Source organism: Chiloscyllium punctatum, chromosome 36 (assembly GCF_047496795.1).
Source record: "Chiloscyllium punctatum isolate Juve2018m chromosome 36, sChiPun1.3, whole genome shotgun sequence".
NCBI lineage: Eukaryota > Metazoa > Chordata > Chondrichthyes > Orectolobiformes > Hemiscylliidae > Chiloscyllium > Chiloscyllium punctatum.
In genome coordinates, this window is record NC_092774.1 from 31,271,407 (window position 1) to 31,287,105 (window position 15,699).

General features: G+C 43.8%; 1 protein-coding gene across 1 annotated transcript in view; it reads right to left on the reverse strand.

The window, feature by feature from the left end:
- LOC140460322 (uncharacterized) overlaps positions 1 to 11,970 on the reverse strand; it is a 137,863-nt gene extending 125,893 nt beyond the window's left edge. Inside the window, exon 1 of the mRNA XM_072554794.1 lies at positions 11,763 to 11,970. The gene's annotated coding sequence lies outside the window, so the exon portion shown is untranslated. The remainder of the gene's footprint in view (positions 1 to 11,762) is intronic.
- Between the last annotated feature and the right edge of the window lie 3,729 nt (positions 11,971 to 15,699).

Genomic DNA, 15,699 nt, shown 5'->3' on the forward strand with positions numbered 1-15,699 from the left:
GTTACTGTTGGATATATAAATAGATTTTTGTTGATTTTAAAGTGTCAGGGATTTATTTTTAAACATTAGAGCAGGTTACACCACTTTTCACATTAATTTTACAGATTATAGGGCGATGCGCTTCTCTTTGGGTGTTTCGGTTTGAGATCTCTGGTGGGGTGGGAGTTGGTGTCAGCTTTCCCTTTCTAACAGTATTGACGTGATGTCATGCTGAATGCATTGGAGTCAATATTAATCCCAGCCTCTTGTTCTGGTTGTGGGTGAATCGCCTTAATTTGGTCACTGACTCAGAAACAACACACAGAACCAACTGTTGAAACAATGATTCACACTTCATTGCACGTAGCAACCAAAACTAAAAACCCTCAAGTCAGCAAGTTCAGTCTCACGGCTGCCACCCTCCCCCCACCCGGCTATCACCTGATTGCTGGCAGAATTTAACCGAGTTTCCATCGACGGTGCCCATCTCTGGAAGGGTCAAGGGGTTTGACGCAATATTGTTCTTCCAATACTGCTGCTGCATCGTTCTGGAGTGAGAACGTAGAACAATACAGCACAGTTCAGACCCTTCAGCCCTCTATGTTGTACCAGCCTTTTATCCAACTTGAAGATGAGACTAGCCTGCACACCCCTCAATTTACTGCCGTCCATGTGCTTGTTCAGCAGTCGCTTAAATGTCCTTAAATGTATCTGACTCTCATTCCAACCCTGGAAGTGCATTCCATGCACTCACCATTCAGAGTAAAAAACCTACCTCTGACATCTCCCCTAAACCTTCTTCCAATTACTTAAAAATTATGCCCTGTCATTTCTGACCTGGGGAAAAAGTCTCCAGCTATTCATTCTATCTATGCCTCTCAACATATAGTACACCTCTATAAAGTCACCTCTCATCGTTCTTCGCTCCAATGAGAAAGGCCCTAGCTCCCCCAACCTAAGACATCCCCTCCATTCCAGGCAGCATCGAGGTAAATCTCCTCTGTACCCTCTCTCAGCTTACACAGCTTCCTGTTGTGGTTCTGTTCGCCGAGCTGGGAATTTGTGTTGCAGACATTTCGTCCCCTGTCTAGGTAACATCCTCAGTGATTGGCAGCCTCCTGTGAAGCGCTTCTGTGATGTTTCCTCTGGCATTTTCCCTACACATCTTTCCTAAAATTAGGTGACTAAAAGTGAACACAATATTCCAAATGTGATCTAACCAGTACTCCATACAGCTGCAGCATAACCTTGCAGCTCTTAAGCTCAAACTCCCTGCTAATGAAAGCCAACACACCGTACACCTTCGTAACAACCTTCTCAACCTGGGTGGTAACTTTGAGCGATCTATGGACTTGGACTCCAAGATCCCTCTGTTCCACCACATGGTCAAGAATCCTGCCTTTAACGCCATAGGTTGAACAAACAGAGGAGTTTGGTGAAATGAGAATCATTAGATAAATGCTATTGAGCGAACTGATGGTGCTATGGGCTGGCAAATCTCTGGGTACAGGTGGACTTCATCATAGAATTTTAAAAGGTGGCTAATGAGTTCATATTTGCATTAATGTTAATTTTCCAAGATTTCTTAGATTCAGGCAAGTTTTCCTCAGACTGGAGAGTAACATATTTAATACTTCTGTTCTCAAAGGGAAAGATGTGGTCCCTTGGGTCTATGGCAATTAAACATTTGTTTTTGAATCAATTAAGGAGATTATAACCACCATGTCAAAAAGCTCACGGTAATTGAAAAGAATCAGCATGCTAATATGAAAACGAAATGTTGTTTCACCAATTTATTCATAGAATTCCAAGAGTGTGGAAAGAGACCACTTGGCCGATCAAGTCCTGCACCAACCCTCAAGTGCATCCCACCCAGATCCAGACCGCCACTCTACTCCCGTAACCCTGCATTTAGCATGGCTAACTCACCTAGCTTGGACATCCAAGGACATTACGCAATCCAACATGGCTAATCCACCCAACCTACACATCTTTGGACTGTGGAGCCCCCAGTGGAAACTCACAAAGACATAGACCGAACAAGCAAACTCCAAACAGATAGTCGACTCAAGGCTGAAATCAAATAGGTGTCTCTGGCCGTGAGAGGGAGCCACTGTGCCACCATGCTGTCCTCAAGGAATTCTTTGAAAGAGTATGTAAATTGAAGCCTGTGGATATACTGAACTTGAATATCCTAAAGGTGTTTGACATGTTTTCACAAAAAGCATATTGCACAGAGGAACTCATGGTGTAAAGTATAGTTATAGAACATCAACTGACTGGCAGAAAACAGAATATGCAAAAATGGTTCTTTTGTCAAATTGGTTGTAACTGACAATATATGGTGGGGTTCCAACAGGCATCTCTGCTGGCTCCTCAACTTTCTACAATTATATAGATGACTTACAGGAGGGGATCAAAGGTATGTGGTTACATTTGCAGGCAACACAAAGATAGATGGAGATGTACATTGTGGAGATGACATATCAATTATGCAGATTGATAGATTGGTTAAATAAATAAGCAAAACTCTTGCAAGTGGTGTACAATATGGTAAAATGCAATTTGCTACCTACTTGGAGAACAACTGCATAATTCTGAGATGCAGAGGGATCTGGGGGCCTTGCAAATAAGTCACAAGTTAGAATGCAAACAAAGCAAGTGATTAGAAAGGCCAATGACATAAATGTAAGGCGATTATGCCTCAGTTACAGAGCAATGGTGGGACTACATCTTGAACACCGTGCTCAGTTTTGATATCCTTACCGAAGGAAGAATGAAAATGCATTAAAGGCAATTCACAGAAGGTAAACTAGATTGACACCCACAATGAACACACTGTCTCATGGAAAATCATTCGACAGGCAGGTCTGACTTTCAACCAGAGTTTGGAATAGCAAGGGGTGATTTGATTGAAGTTTCTATGAGCCTGAATGGTCTTCAAAAGATGGATGTTGAAGGATGTTTACTTACTGTTGTGAACGAACAATTAGATCACCCATTTATAGAGTCTTAGAGATGTACAACACAGAAACAGACCCTTCGGTCCAACCCGTCCATGCCGACCAGATATCCCAACCCAATCTAGTCCCACCTGCCAGTACCCGGCCCATATCCTTCCAAACCCTTCCTATTCATCTACCCATCCAAATTCCTCTTCAATGTTGCAATTGTACCAGCCTCCACCACTTCCTCTGGCAGCACATTCCATACACATACCAACATCTGCGTGAACTTTACCCTTAAGGTCTCTTTTATATCTTTCCCCTCTCACCCTAAACCTATGCCCTCTAGTCTGGACTCTCCGACCCCAGGGAAAAGACTTTGCCTATTTATCCTATCCATGACCTCATAATTTTGTAAACCCTCTATAACGTCACCCCTTAGCCTCCGATTCTCCAGCAGCTCAAATCCTCCAACCCTGGCAACATTCTTGTAAATAGTTTCTGAACCCTTTCAAGTTTCACAACATCTTTCCAACAGGAAGGAGACCAGAATTGCACGCAATATTCCAACAGTGGGCTAACCAATGTCCAATACAGCCGCAACATGTCCTCTCAACTCATGTACTCAATACTCTGACCAATAAAGGAAAGCATACCAAATGCCTTCTTCACTATCCCATCTACCTGCAACTCCACTTTCAAGGAGCTATGAACCTGCACTCCAAGGTCTCTTTGTTCAGCAACACTCCCGACGACCTTCCCAATAAGGGCATAAGTCCTGCTAAGATTGGCTTTCCCAAAATGCAGCACCTCGCATTTATCGGAATTAAACTCCATCTGCCACTTCTCAGCCCATTGGCCCATCTGGTCAAGATCCTGTTGTAATCTGAGGTTAACTCTGAGGTCCAATACCCCTCCAATTTTGGTGTCATCTGCAAACTTACTAACTGTACCTCTTCTGCGCGCATCAAAATCATTTTGGTAGATGACAAAAAGTAGAGGACCCAGCACCGATCCTTGTGGCATTCCACTGGTCACAGTCTCCAGTCTGGAACACAACCCTCCACCACCACCCTCTGTCTTCTACCGTTGAGCCAGTTCTGTATCCAAGTGACTAGTTCTCCCTGTATTCCGTGAGATCTAACCTTGCTAATCAATCTCCCATGGGCAACCTTGTCGAACGCCTTACTGAAGTCCATATCGATCACATCTACTGCTCTGCCCTCATCAATCCTCTTTGTTACTTCTTGAAAAAACGCAATCATTTGTGACAAAGGAGGGAAATTTTTTGGAAGGTTGTGCAGCTTTGGAATACTTTGCGACAGAAGATAGTGAAGCCAGGACCATTGAATATTTCCAAGGCAGAAGTAGATTAATTCCTTTGCCTAAGAAGAATCTAAGGATATGGGGATGGATCCGAATGTGCAATGTATAACACAAAGTAATCAGCCATCATCTTCTTGGAGTGGAGCAGCTTAATGAGTCGAATGGCTTACTTCAGCTCCTAATTTGGACATTCATATATTCTGCTAGCTATAATGACCTGAGTTTGACGAGCATATATTTCCAATAAGCCCATGTTGATTCTGCTCAGTCCTATCATTAATTTTTAACTGTCCTGTTGTTGTACCTTTTATTATAGATTCCCTGTGCTCTCTTCCTTCTTTCTAAAACAGTGGGATGACATGTGCCACTTTCCAATTACCACTTTCCAGTGAACTAGCGTTAACTACCAAGCCCAGGGAATTTAGCTACTTTAAATCCTATTCAATTCTCTGATGCATTTTTGTTTCATACTTATTAATATCCTTCACTTCTTCATTTATACTAGCCCCGACATTCGCCATAATTTCTGGGAGCTATTAGTATTTTCCACTGAATGACATTTCCATCACTGAACCTCTTACCAGCAACATCCTGTGATTTAAACCTGTGACCTCCTGATTCAGAGAGAAGGTTGATCCCTACTAGCAGCTGGTTTGGGTGTATGACTGTCACCAGCACTGTAGCAGTTTGGGAAATCCATTCTTGTTGGGCCAGTAAATACTCAATTCACGCTGCTCAGTATCAAAGGAGTTGACAGTCAGTAATTTGATTTATCTGATACAGGTGAGATGTTTCCTGCCTCTGTGCCAAAATCAAAGATCTTGTCCAAAGAATCTGTCCCTAGTGGAGGTTTACTACTAACAATTGGAGTCCAAGACCTTTGTCCTTGGTTACTGATAGCTTATTGCTCAAGAGGTTGGATCAAGGGGACACCTATCCAGTTCTTGGTCAACTATCAACTATCCAGGGGCAGAGGGGCATCAACTTGTGCAGAAAGGAGCAGGAAGAAGCTAAACAGCATTCATGGGTTAAACGAATGAGTGGAATAAATGTTTAATGTCACCCAATACGACAACATCAGAACCATTTACTTTTCACCCAAGAAAGACTGATTGGAGAACTGCTAAATTATTAGAAACTAAGCACTATAAAAGGGGAAAAAAGACTTTGGAGACCAAGTACACAAATCATCAAAAGTAGCAGACAGGTACAAAAACCAATTGAAAAATACAAATAGAGACCTCTATTACAAAGGAGATGAAATACATGGGGTTGAAAGTTATGTTTCAGTTCCAAGCATCATAGAATTCTAACATCACAGATAGACACCATTGGCCTGTCATGTCTGATAATTGAATTCTGGTGGAGTTTCCTCGCTTTCAAATTTGTGGTGTTAAATTCTAACACCACCTCTGCACACTTCTGGAGACCTCGAGTTTACAGAATCGTACCACATTCCTCTCTACCTCCTCCAGGAATAACTATTTCTCCCAAAATACTGCCAGTTCCTCAGATTACTTGGTACCCCCGAATACAATCCGCATGTCAGGAAATCTCTGGTGCAGCCCCGACACCTACATGTCACCCTTGGAACTGAAGAAAGTGCAGAAATCTAAGGTGCAAAGAGACTTGGGTGTTCTAGTCCAGGATTCTCTCAAGGTAAACTTACGGGTTGAGACAGTAGTTAGGAAGGCAAATGCAATGATGACATTTAATTTGACAGGACTTGAATGTAAAAGTAGGGATGTAGTTGAGGCTTTGTAACACTCTGGTCAGGCCATATTTGGAGTATTATGCGCAGTTTTGGGCCCAAATCTCAGGAAGGCTGTACTGGCCTAGGTGTGTGTTCTGAGGAGGTTCACGAGTATGGTCCCAGGAATGAACATTTTAACAAATAATGAATGTTTGAGGACTCTGGGTCTATAGTTAATGGAATTTAGAACGATGACGGGGGATCTAATTGAAGCCGACAGAATTCTGAACAGACTGGATGTTGGGAAGATGTTTCCTTTGGTAGGAAAGGCTAGGAGCCGAGGGCACAGCCTGAGACCAAACGGAAGACCCTTTAGAGTGGAGGTAAAGAGAAACGTCTTCAGTTAGAGTGGTGAATAAATGGAATTCACTGCCACCAAAGACTATGGAGGCCAGGTCATTGAGTACATTTAAGCTGTGAAAGATAGTTTCTTGAGTATGAAAGGGATCAAAGGTTACTGGGAGAATCGGGTTAAGAAACTGATCAGCCATGACTGAATCGCAGAGCAGTCACAATGGGCTGAATGGCCTAATTTCAGCTCCTATGGTCTTATGATACACTGATGTGTGGAGGGGTGAGGAACGGGGGGGAAAGAGATGAAGAGAGGAATACAATTAAGGGGAAGCTGGATCCAGATGAGGGAGAAAGGAAGAGAAGGAAATACAAGAAGTGTGCATCAAATTAGAGAACGCATAGGAGATCTGGCATACAGAGGGATCTGGGCATATAGATCCCTGAAAGTGGCAAAGCAGGCAGGCACGTGGTCATGAAGGCATACAGCACACTTGCCTAGAGTGTAAGAGTTAGCGAGTTATGTTACAGCTATTTATTCCGGCCACATTCAAAACATTGTGTGCAGTTCTGGCCAGCATGCTACCGGAAGGACGTGGATGCTCTGGGAGAGGGTGCAGAGAAGGTTCACTAGGACGTTGCCTCTCATGAAAGCAAAAATCCTCTTTGGATTTCTTTTGATTAGCGAAAACAGGTACTAATGTGGGTCTTTTGTAAAAGCAAAGCGGCATAAAGCAAACGTGCGATAGTGGGGGATACCAGTTTGCTGATGTGGGATGGGAAGGGGTGATGAAGAGGGGTGGGTGGAGGCTCAGGCAGAGCGAAAACACTGATAGAGGCCAATTGAGCCGACCAGCCTAGCCCTGTGCTGGAGACTCAATGGGACAGAGACAAACGTATCTATTTCATACCAACCTGCAGGGGTTGGACAAACATTATGCTCCATCCAGGGTAAAAATGTCCTCCATCTGCTCCTGCAGATCAATTCCGTAGGGAAGGTGCTGTCAGACAGCACGAGAAGTAAAGTGGGTGCGAGAGCAGCAAGTCCGACAGAAAGGGTCCTCTTGCCCCTCCCACTTCACCCACTAAACAGGGTTAAAGGTGCGACTCAGTGGCAGTAACAGCAGAATATACTGGCACTAGAGTGTGTCCAGCAGAGATTCACACGATCGATCCCTGGAATGGTACGCCTAACATACGATGAATGGGTGATGATCCTGGGATTGTACTCATTAGCGTTCGGTAGGTTGAGGAGAGATCTAAGAGAAACTTACAAGATTATGCTTGGCTTAGAAAGGGTGGATACTGGGAAGTTGTTTCCATTAGGCAGAGGAGACTAGGGTCCAGGGACACAGCCTGATAATTAGAGGGGGTCAATTTAAAACAGAAATGAGGAGACATTTCTTCAGACAGAGAATGTGTGCCTGTGGAATTCATTGCCAGGGAGTGCAGTGGAGGCCAGGACATTAAATGTCTTCAAGGCAGAGATTGATAAATTCTTAATTAAGGAATTAAGGGCTACGGGGAGAGTGTGGGTAAATGGAGCTGAAATGCCCATCAGCCATGATTAAATGACAGAATGGACTCAATGGGCTGAATAGCCTTACTTCCACTTCTATGTCTTATGGTCTTAATTCATTGATGTTGACTAGATATTCTAAATTAATCTAGTCCCATATGCCAGCACATGGCCCATACCCCTCTGAACCCTTCCTATTCAGAAACCATCCAGATGCCATTCATATATTGTAATTGCGCCAGCCTCCACCATTTCTTCTGGCAGCTCATTCTTTACACTCACTACCCTCTGAGTTAAAAAGTTGCCCTTAGGTTTCTTTTAAATCTTTGCTCATCCACTTCACACTAAAGCTATTACACTTTAGTTCTGGACACCCCCAAACCCAGGGGACAATATTTTGTCTGTTTACCCAATCCATGCCTTTCATGATTTTATAAATGTATACAAACACCTTTGCCACACACGGGAAAACAGGCCAAAACAATTCAGCTCAAACTCTCCAACACTGGCATCATCTTTGTAAATTTTTCTGAACCCTTTCAAGTTTCACAACATCCTTTTGATAGGAGTGAGAGCAAAAGTGGCCTAACCAATGTCCTGCACAGCCACAACATAACCTCCCAACTCCGATACTCAGAGGATTGGGAAAGTTGTATTTTGTGGGTTTTGAAAGCTGGGAAAGAATGGAAGTATAACCTGAACTTTTGAGGGTCAATTTGGAAGCATCAACACTTCGGGGGTGGGGGGGGCAGAAAGAAGAGATGAGGGAAGGAAACCAAATGTGCTGCAGCCAACACGGAGCAAGAACAGAGGATGTAAAACTGTTGCAGCCAGCTTGAAGCTGCAATGTGGATCATTGCACGTGCTGTACTTGAACCTGATGCATTTATTTGTGGGAATCAGATGCATTTTAAAAATAAAAATAAAGTATCTTCTTCTCCCCAATTGCTATCATCCGTCCCTCCTCACCCGGATAATTAAGACACATACCTGAGTTGGCAGAGTAGATTCCATCCTTGGATTCACTCCAGTTGCTACAAGTGATCAGATTACCCCCTCCCTCGCTCCCTCCCAGGATGAGGAGTCGCCCAGAGGAGGGTGTTTCACGTTGAAAATAATCTGGCCACTTTCACGTTGCGATGTCAAAAATGGGGCAGGGAGCGGGGACAGGCCGACAGCAGAACTCTGCAGCAGATGGAAGGAGAGCAGTTTGCAAAAATCCCTTCCCTTCAAAGATTCCTCACAGTGTAGAAGCAGGTCACTCGGCCCAACAAGTCCAAACCAACGTTCTGAATGGTAATTCACCCATATCCCTCCCCTTATTGCCCTACATTTATCCCAGAGTAATACACTGAACTTACACATCCCTGGACACTATGGAGGGAATTTAGTATGGCCAATCCACCCTTGAAGATTTGGATCCCAGGCGGGACCCCTCCGTCTCGAGATCGGTCAAAGAACGAACGGAATGCGGACTGTACAAAGCAAAGTTATCAGTTTAATAAAGCAAGGCAGTCTGACGCAATTCTGTCCAGCAACACAGAAGTTAAAGCTTCTGAGCTCCGTGGCGAAATTGCAGAATTACGTTCGAACATTACGCATCATTTACATGTTTTTTAAGAGAGCACAGCCTTAAAAGACCAATCAAATGTAATAAGGTGACATGATTGACAGCAGGCTAGTCCAATATTTCTAGGAAACAGATTGTTTTACTCTCAAAATCATCCCGTGCTTGTTAGTTCAAGGTTAGTTTGAATACCAAATTCATATGATTCATATTATTAAACCCCATTGTTTTCTTTTCCCCAAAGCTAACCAACTCAGCAAAGCAGCAATTCAAGTTCACAGTATCAAATCATAACCTGAAGCTATTTTAAACTGAAAAGCCATTTTGTGGTTAATAAAAACCTGCATTCACCTGTTGCTCCTAACAAGAGCCTAAATTCAAATTTTAAATTCTCATCTCCCCCTGGGTTCATCTCCATCATTGCAAGCTCATCAGACGAGCCCCTTGCAAGCAAGGGAAGGGGGGCGGATGATAAAGATCGAACTTGCCCTGCTGTGTGGACTTGCCATTGCCAGCATTGGTGCACAAGAAGGAACAGTTCACCTGTGCGATCCTGAGCAACCAGAGACTGTGCACCAACTATGCCAGGAAGATGTCCTCGTCTGCTGAGGGACTGAACATTACCAAGAATGACTATTGCAGTGGTCAGGGATTGAACAGTTCATTTACAGAACAAGTCTAAATGGTCTTTACCCTGGAAAGGTGTTGTGTGCCAGTTTGATACCAGTTGTGCTATGAGCTACCCTGGTAAGCCTTGCCCCATCCAAATAGGTCACACCGCAAAAGAGAAGATAGGGAAATGTTATCTTTCGATTACAATTTGTTTCTTCAAAGTCACAATAGAATATTTGGCAGAGATGAAGTGGTCTGTTATGTGCTGACTTCAGCAAAAGACTCTTTGACCCCTACTGGCACCAATGTCTTCCCAATTATGGGATGGGTGGAACTGTTCTCGGACAATAACTGCATCTCTTACCAAAAGACCTATCTATTGAACAGCCTCAAGGAAGTCAGAAAGACAGGCATGCCTCTTACTGGCAAGGTCCCTCCCTTACCTACACTAAACCTGGTTATTATTTTGAATAAAGTAAGTACTCCTCGTGCTGTAACTGTAGGAATATAGTCTCCCCTGAGTTTTGCATCGAATGGAAGAATCCAAAAGCTCTACAAAACAGTAATATCACTCTTTGGGATATGCAGTTCTCGGTGACTTTTTTCTGTAGGAGGATTTTCAGGAATTATTAGCCATCAAAACCGTACTTATATCGTTTGTGGTCTCAACCTTTTGGGTAATGAGATAACTGCTGATTTATTGAGATCAGGATTTAAAATTTGAATTTAGGCTGTTGTTAGGAGCAACAGGTGTATGTAGGTTTGTATTAACCACAAAATGGCATTTCAATTGTAAATAATATTTTAAAATAAATATAACAAAATGGCTTCAGGTTATGATTTGACATTGAACTTGAATTGCTGCTTTACTGAGTTGGTTGGATTTAGAAATAAATGAGAACAATGGAGTTTGCATAATATGAATCATAAGTAATTTGGTATTCGAACTAATCTTGAACAAGCAAGTGTGGGATGATTTTGCACGTAAAACAATCGGTTTCCCATGAAATATCATTGGACTAATCTGCTGTCAATCATGTCACCTTATTACATTTTATTGGTCTTTTCTTGTAATTCAGGCTGTGCTGTCACAAAAATAAATAATGCGTAATTTTCAAGTGTAATTATGTAATTTTGCCACGGAACATAGAAGCTTTTAACCTGTGTTGCTGGACAAATCTGTGCTAGGCTGCCTTATGTCATTAAGCTGATAACCTTGCTTTAAATAGACCGTACTCCTACTGATTCTTTTGACCGATCTCGGATCGAGAGAGCCGATTGAGGGGGTCCAGACCTTCACCCTAACCTGCAGAACCCCGAACACTATGGATAAACTTACCTCGGCCAATCCACACTAACCTGAACATCTCTGGACACTGGGGGTAAATTAGCATGGTCAACATACACTAACAAGAACATCCTTGGGCATTATCAGTAATTTAGCATGGCTGAACCCCCCCTAACCTGCACATCGCTGGACAGTCGGGGGAATTAAGCTCGGCAAAGGCCGAGGTTACCACGAGGTTGGAATTCTCTCCCAGAAATGACAGTTGATGGTGCCCTCACCAAGATGGCCGCCCGCGCTCCCCGCCCCAAGACAACATGCGCCTGACCCTTACAAAGATGGCGGCCGGTTGCCCGGGCAACCCGAGAGCGCCTTCGCCGGTGAAGTAAACACTGGGCCTGTGGTGATTTTATTGGAGGCCTCAGGCCTCCCCTAGGAGTTTATAAACTCCCCAGTCTCCCTCCTCCCGCGGTTTCCAATCCTACCCTGTCTCACTGTCTCCTCTCTCCGGGGGCAGGAGCCAGGTCTTGGCGCTCGGGCCTGGCGACCTCCCCGGGATGTTTCTGAAACCTGGTCCTGTTCTGAAGGAGGATCACCGGGACCCCAAATGATTTCTCTCGGCACGAGCTGCCGGACCTGCTCAGCTTTCCCAGCGGATCTTATTACTTCAGCCACCGGCACCATTCTGCTCCCACACTCAGGAACACCGCCTCAGTCCTGCTGCAGGACCTGCACTGCACATTCGCCAGCTCACAAGGGGTGGGGCCCAGGATTGTGACGTCTCCTGGGTTGAGGGGGCGTGGTTGGGGAGGCCACCAAACAATCGGTGACAATGGGGGCGGGGCGATCGTTTTGCCGGCCCCCAGCCTCCAGAAAGGGGCGATTTCAAAAAGTTTAAACTTAGTCTTTTTTTAACTTTTCAGCCCGTTGTGAAATGTTATTCTGGACCTCTGGAAGGGTCAAACATTAGGAAAGTTTCAAACATAAACAAAGGGATATTAAAAAATATAAATAAATATAGGTAAGTTAACTTACAAAAGAGACCTGTTGGTTTGCTAAGGGGAACAGAGTCGCTGAGCTAAGTGTGGTACCTTGGAAGATGAAAACTGTTAGTTCATGGGGGAACATTGAAGTGGCAGAGATGATCTCAGTTTTTATGTTGGCAGACAACAGAACTATTCCTATTAGAATTGGCAAGTCAGGGGCTAGAGAAAGGGTAGAACTTAAACAATCAACATTGTGAGGGTAAAGGTACACAGGAAACTATTTGGATTGAGGACAGACAAGTCCACTGATGCTGATGGCCTATACCCTGGGTCCTGAAGGAAGTGGCAGCGGAGATAGTGAACTCATGAATTACAATATTCCAAAAATCTCTTAACATGGGAAAGATTCAGTGCGTTTATTTAAGACTGATATATATATATATGTTCCTGATTGTCAAGGGGATCAAAGGTTATGGGAAGAAAGCTGGAGAATGGAGTTGAAAAACATCTCAGCCATGATTGAATGGTGGAGCAGACTCGATGGACTGAATGGCCTAATTTCTGCTCCTGTGTCGTATGACCTTACGGTTCCATGGGATTGGAAAAATGCTAATGTAACACCTGTATTCAGAATGGGAGGGAGGCCATATGTGGTAAATTGCAGACCAGTTCGTTGAACGTTTGTTATAGAGTCATAGAGATGTGCAGCATGGAAACAGATCTTCAGTCCAACTTGACCAAGTCAAAAGATATCCTAACCTAATCTAGTCCCATTTGCCAGCACTTGACTCATATCCCTCTAAACCCTTCCTATTCATCTACCCATCCAGATGCCCGTTAAATGCTGTAATTGTACCAGCCTCCACCAATTCCTCTGGCAGCTCATTTCATACAAGCACACCCTCTACATGAAAAAGTTGGCCCTTAGGTCCCTTTTACGTCTTTCCCCTCTCACCCTAAATCTATGCCGACTAGTTCTGGACTCCCCCACCCCATCGAAAAGACCTTGTCTGTTTATCCTATCCATGCCCGTCATTGTTTTTCTTCACCTCCATAAGGTCACCCCTCACCCTCTGAACCTCCAGGGAAAACAGCTCCTGCCTATTAAGCCTCTCCCAAATGCTCCAACTCTGGAAACATCAGTGTAAGTCTTTTCTGAACCCTTTCAAGGGATCAGGTAGGAAAATGGGGGTGATGAGCAGTCTTGATCGAATGAAGCAGCAGACTTGATGGGCTGAATGGCCTAATTCTGCTCCGAAATTTGTGAATTTTTGAACTCTGGAGCAGGCAGGACTTGAACCCGATCCAGGGTTAGGGTCACTACCTCTGTGTAACAAGACATCCAGAAAAATATCAAATCCTCCCCATCGGGGAATTGCACCCCCAGTCTCCTGAGTCACAGATGGGGATACTAACCACTACACTACCGAGGATGCTGGACAGTAGCAAGATGATGGGGATAGGGTTGGAGAATAGGTGGGTGTTTCAGGAACTATTATACACATTAAAGTGTGAATGGCATCCTTATGTACTGTGTAAAAACAAGGACTGCAGATGCTGGAAACCAGAATCTAGATTAGAGTGGTGTTGGAAAGGCACAGCAGGCCAGCAGCATCCGAGGAGCACGACTAAGCCAGCCACTGGCCTGACCTCTGCCACACAATCACAGTCCCCCTGGAGTGTTACCAGAGGTATGTTCAGGCTGTAGGAAGAGATCCAATTCCCAGTTTGACCTGGAATGTATTCCCCACAGGCACAGAGGGACTGGTGATCCACTTGCTCCACATGTGGGAAGGGATTCACTGAGTCATTAAAACTCAAACACATCATTGACTTCCTACTGGACAGAAAGGATTAAACTTCTCAGCAACAACCGTTTTTTAAAAAATCCATTTTTATAGTCGTAGTGAGAATCACAGTTTTCCAAACTGTGGGGCAATACTAGTGATGTTGAGAGACCAGGTTTGGAATGCATGGCCGCCCAGGTAACAATGGTTGCTATGGGGCTCACAGTGATGACTGAGGGGCCGTCCCTTTAGATGCTCAGTTGTTTCTGTGTTGTTGATGAGGCTTGGCCTCATGGACTGATCTCTGAAGTCAGATTCAAAAGAAGGTTTGAAAATTATGAGAAAAATCATACCCAGAAAAGACATTGAAAAACTGTTCACCATGGTAAAAGCATTGAGAATAAGAATGCAGATTTCAAATCCATTACAAGGAAGAAAATGTGATGTGAGAAAGAAATTTCACACAGTGAGTAAATAGATCTGGAAGACATTGCATGGAACAGTGGTTGAAGCAGATTCAGTTAAGAGCATTGGAAAATTATTTGATGACAAGCAATGTACCAGTTTCCAAGGAAGCGTCAGGAAAATGGCCCAACATCAGAAAGCTCATTTCGAGAGCTGCATGGACACGATGGGCTGAATGGCCTGATTCTGTGATTTAGTAATTCAGTGGTTCATAATTGCTTATCAGGTCTTCGTCAGTTGTGAACGTCAAGCTAACATCTGCTATTTTGTATGGTCAGTCAGATCGATGTTTTATAACTGCAGGGATTGGGACTAGGACCCCAGGTATTCACAGTCTGTGTCAATGATTTAGATGAGGAAACTAAATGGAATATATCACAAATTGCAGATGACACGAAGCTGGGTGGAAGGGTGAGCTGTGAGGAGGATACAATGTTATTTGGACAGTCTGAGTGAGTGGGTAAATGTATGTCAGATGCAGTTAGTGTGGATAAACGTGTGGTTATCCACTTTTCTAGCAAACAAAGAAAAGCAAATTATTTGAATAACTGTAACCGAGGAGATGGGAAGGTTCACCAAGAACTAATTCAAGATGGAGGACTGGAAAATTTGTGGCTGTAAGAGCTGCTCCTTATTTGAGGTATTTTCAGTGTTGGAGGCGATTTCCTTGAATTCCAGGAGCAGCAGTTAATGTTTTATATGCTGATGCATTTTTTTGGAACTTTAGAGTAAAAAAATCAAGACAACAGCAATTTCAAAATGGAGAAAGACAGCCAAAGGCAGCAAGCACATGGTCTGTAAGGGAGAGAGAGAGAGAGAGAGAGAGAGAGAGAGAAAGAAAGAAACGTATACTACTAACGGATACAGCAGTGAATCTGCATAGTTACTGCCTTTGCTGTTTGAAATCATATATCTCTGAACATCTTGGAAAAATTAACAAACAGCAAAATTCACAGCTGATCGTGGAGGAACATGTGTAGGAGAGCTCACAGCACAGGAACAGATTAGTGCAGAGCTTTTAACGTGTAACCTTGCCGTAAGTCTGCAGTAGTGAATAGAGTGGGTTCTTTCTTGATTATATGTTTTGAGATTTTAGAAGTTCACCAGCGAGTCCACAACAGGGAATGGCTAATCACCTGCTCCAAGCACAGGAAGGGATTCATTAATTCTTCCAGCCTGCAGAC